This window comes from Bombus vancouverensis, unplaced genomic scaffold, assembly GCF_051014615.1.
Source record: "Bombus vancouverensis nearcticus unplaced genomic scaffold, iyBomVanc1_principal scaffold0039, whole genome shotgun sequence".
Taxonomy (NCBI): domain Eukaryota; kingdom Metazoa; phylum Arthropoda; class Insecta; order Hymenoptera; family Apidae; genus Bombus; species Bombus vancouverensis.
The window spans coordinates 281337-285823 of record NW_027468930.1 but is presented as its reverse complement, the minus strand read 5'-3'; the positions used below and the strand labels follow the sequence as shown (position 1 = coordinate 285823).

General features: G+C 35.5%; 1 long non-coding RNA gene across 3 annotated transcripts; it reads left to right on the top strand.

Annotated features, from left to right (window-relative positions):
• The first annotated feature begins 347 nt into the window (after nt 1–347).
• Nucleotides 348–3613, top strand: LOC143304541 (uncharacterized). Of its 3 annotated transcripts, none has more exons than XR_013061195.1 (4): nt 348–798; nt 981–2402; nt 2637–2726; nt 2827–3612. It is a non-coding gene; the product is annotated as an uncharacterized LOC143304541 (long non-coding RNA). The 3 variants fall into 3 exon arrangements; XR_013061196.1 differs by having other exon boundaries at nt 359–798; nt 981–1536; nt 2320–2402; nt 2637–3607; XR_013061194.1 differs by having other exon boundaries at nt 349–798; nt 2637–3613.
• Nucleotides 3614–4487: the final 874 nt, after the last annotated feature.

Genomic DNA, 4487 nt, shown 5'->3' with positions numbered 1-4487 from the left:
TATCCTTTACCGGAATGTAGGCTAGTTTTAAGTATGTATCTTAGATTATCGGTTTGATAGAATTCGCACACATATATATATTTCTGACAATGTAACCTTCATTTCTTTAATAATACAATATTGTATGTTTTATGTATTCGTTAAACTATTAGTTTTTGACTTCATGTATACTTATATTTCATAAATTGATAATATTGTATTTATTGCATAGTATTGGAAGCACTGTCTCTAATATTTACTAGGTTATTACATGTTCGGCATATATGTTTATACTTATATGTAACTCTCCAAATTGATTGATTGAAATATATTTATATATATATATATATATATTCCTGGCGTTTCAATTATTTTCCCCTTTTGTAGTTATTCTTATTTCCTGGTTTATTTAGAATTGTGTGTATATGTATTTTGTTTATTGGTTGGATCCGTTAATCGCCCTCGTTTTGTTAATCCTTCCTTTCGTTTCGTAGTGCCGTGTGTTCGTTTGTGCATTCAAATCCTTATTCGCGTGTTGTGTATAGAATGGTTTTCTTGTTCTTGTTACGGCGCGTGCGGAGCGCGGGACGTGACATCCCCGCCCTTGGAGTTCAAATTTCCAAAGGAAATTTGACTGATGGTATCCCTGAGTTCGCTCAAGGCGGACGCAGGTGTCGTTGGTAGTTGAGTGACTACCGGTGTTATCGATATCCCTTGAGGTTGTGCTGTTTGATCATCGATATTTCGTCTTCTTTTGAGGTATAGTAGCGGGTGGGTGACTGAGCCGCATATTGCTCCTAATAGGGCGATTCCACATTCGTAAGTTTCACGTTACTGGTATCCGTGTGCGGCTATATCTATTATTGTTTTGATTAGTTTAAATATTGCGAGTACTGACAGTTCCAAATTCCATAAAACCAGTCCATAAGCTTGATACGGTATTTTTCGCTATTGTCGTTAATGTGTTTTGTCCATCATTCCCAGGATGTTTACTGTTCCAGGGACGATTGTTTTTCCTGTTGCTCCTCTGGCCAATGCGTTCAAGACTGCAGATTTTCTGCCGGGAACATGACGTGGTCCTGTAGTGCATCGTCTTTTGGGTATACATTCCGCTCGTGGCCAACGACGATGGTGCTGAATATCGCCACGTTTGGCGCACGTCCGGGCGGAGTTCCTGTGGTGCGATTCCTTTGCCAAACGGGTAGTTCCGAGTAGCATTTTGTTGTATGTCGTACCTTTACTTGTACCGGAATGCATTTGACTATATGGACCGCTTCTCCTACGATCAATGTTGAGAAATGTTAAGTTGGTATGATCGCTGCTTACTACAAGCTAAGTTGGTACGACTTCTAACGACGCTCTTTTGTCTTAGAAGTCGACCACGTTGATCTATTTACTTGGAGATTCCTGTGTGGTAAGACGTGTTATAAGACTGAAATATATTGGAGAAAACGAATCTAAGTGAATCGTTATTTTATAAACCCAAAACCTTATTAAATAACAATCAAAGCCATGTGTCCTGGGTTTTGGTTATGGTGTATGCAAATTCGTCGGGCGGTAAGTTTGCCAAGCTTAAAGAGTTCTCTATTAGTTTCTTCTGTGTGGTGTATCTTTGCGTCAGTGTATCATGGTATAATGTTTTCATTTCTCGAGTTTATCAGAAATAGGAATAACTTTTTATAGAAAAAGAAAATTTTATATTTATATATATTATATTTTTTTTCTTTCCTTTTTTTTCTTCTTTTTTTTCTTCTTCCCCTTTTTCTTTTTTTTTTTTGTTTTTTTTTTATTGTTAAAACATTTGTTTTATTTTAGGTTTTACGTACTTGTTATCAGTGAAAATAAATATTATGAATACTACTTGGATTGGAATTATATACATATATGCGTACAAAATCCATTTCTACATGTTAGATATAATAATATAACAATACTACGTAGATTAATACACAATAAAATATCCTTTTACTCCGGTTATATTTATTACTAACTCTCAATTAATCTATCTTAATTATTTTCTAACCACTTTCTATATTTATCAGCTATTTTATTTCTTCTTGTTAATCTGCGAAATCCACGCATGTACACTTCCTTGTATGGTGATTGATTGTTCACGAGGTAAGTTGCACTTTCACTGTTTTCGTTATTCGTTGAACTAACACGTTTTACATTCAAACAGTAATTGGAACACTCGTAATAAACTTCTTTTCTTTTTCCAAGTTTCCGCTATCTGTGTCATTCGACGAACATTGCCACGCCTCCACAGCACCGTTATAACATTTAGCGATGCTGCTCTTTGCAAATGAGGCAATTGAAGTTAATTCGTTCGTTTATTTTCAGCTAGTACATTGTGTTCCGCAAGCAGGGAGCCATAACCTATTTTGCATGTAGACCTTCTTGTATGATGATTACTTGTTTACAAGGTAACTTTCACTTCCCCTCTTTTAATTATTTATTGAATCGACATGTTGTATATTCAAACAATAATTGGAGTGCACATAATAATTTTCCCTTTTTCTTCTTAGGTTTTCGCTATCTGTATTATTCGACGAACAGTGTTACACCTCCTTTTGATTTATCCATAATATAGTTATAACATTTAGTAACCTTGTATTTTGCACCGAGACAATTGAAACTAATTTATTCACTTATTTTAGGTAGCTGTCATACATTGTGTTCCACGAACAACGATCCATAACCTATACTTGCACGTACACTTTCTTGTATGTTGATCACTTGTTCACAAGGTAACTTTCACTTTCACTAGTTAATTGTTCATTGAGTTAACACGTTTTATATTTAAGCAATAATTGAAACACGTATAATAATTTTCCTTTTTCCTTTTAGGTGTTCGATATCTGTATTATTCGACGAACAGCACTATAACATACACTACCGCACTACGTTGCCCACTGAAATCGCTTTATTCGTTGCTTATTTCGATTATGCGCTAGTTTTAACTTGTTTAAATGCACCGTTCGCGGAATCCCTTTTACTTCGATCTTGACGTTTTGGTTCTGCAAGATTTCTAGCACTTTGTATGGTCCAGTATATTGATCGGAGAATTTTCCTTTACTGGGTTCTTTTAGTAAATATATCGAATCTCCTATTTTAAAATCTTGGGGGTTGATTCGTCGGTCGTAATATTCTTTTGATCTTAGTTTGGATTTTATCAAATTTTCTCTTGCCATTCGTTGTACGGTGTTAATTTTATCGAACAGATCTTCGAGATATTCTGCGTAAGTTGGTTCCATGTTCTCTTCGATTATTACTTCACCAGTAGGTTCTCTGGCTAGATGTCCAAAAACTAATTCGTGCGGGGAGAATTTCGTTCCTTCGTGTACAGAGGTATTATAGGAAAACATAGCTAATTCTACCCATTCGTCCCAATTTTTGGAATTTTCAATGTATAATTTGAGATATTCTATCAGCACGTGGTGAGATCTTTCGATTGAACCGTTACTTTGTGGATGATATGCCGTCGTGGTATATTGTTTGATGCGGAATCTCTTTGCTACTTTCTTCATTAGTGAGGATGTAAAGTTCGTTCCTTGATCAGTGAGAATAGCTCTCGGTGACCCGAAACGACAAATAAATCGCTTTACAAAAACGTCCGCTATCTCGGCTGAAGAGATTCCTCCTAGTGGAATCCCAATTGAGTATTTTGTTAATAAGTCTTGGATAGTTAATATATATTCGTTTCCCTTTTGGGTTTTTGGTAATGGACCTATAATATCCATACTAACCTTATCGAACGCTTTACCTGGTGTGTCTGTAAGTACCATTGGTTGCTTTGCTTTTATTCTTGTGAGTTTCTTCAATTGACATTCCTTACATGTTCTTACGTAATCTTGAATTTCCTTTTTCATATTTTCCCAATAGTAATGTTGTCGTATTCTTTGATAAGTTTTTGTTATTCCTTTGTGTCCTGCTACGCTTGATTCATGTTTTTCTCGTATTATGTTGTTCCGCGCTTCCACAGATGGGGTAATTACTTCCCCAGTGCAAATGGTGATGGTTAAGGTTTTTTCCATAAATATTTCCTTTAATTTTCTGATTGTATATCGCCAGGGTATTTCCTCCAAGTTTCCTTTGCTAATGCTGAACGAAGTTAACTGTTTTTCATTTACTGCATCTAATAGAGATCTTAGCGAGTTTAATAAATTTTCTGGTGTTATTGGAATATTTCTATTTTCCTTTATCGGTAGGAATACAATGTATTTTCCAGAATCGTAACTCAATCTTGCTTTTTCTAACATTAAATCTTCATAACGAGGTAATTTTCCCGTTTCCTTCATTTCTAAGGCTCCTTTATCTATCGGATTGCCATGTATATCTATAAATACTACTTTATGGTCATTTACTCTCGCAATTGAGTCTCGGGTTTCTGAAATTCTTAGTTCCGCAATTATCGTAGGTCTCGTGTCCTTTTCTCGTTGTTGAATTAGTTCTGGAATTACAGTGGAGGTCTCTTTTTCGCTTGTTGTATCCGTGCCTTCTTTTTCTCG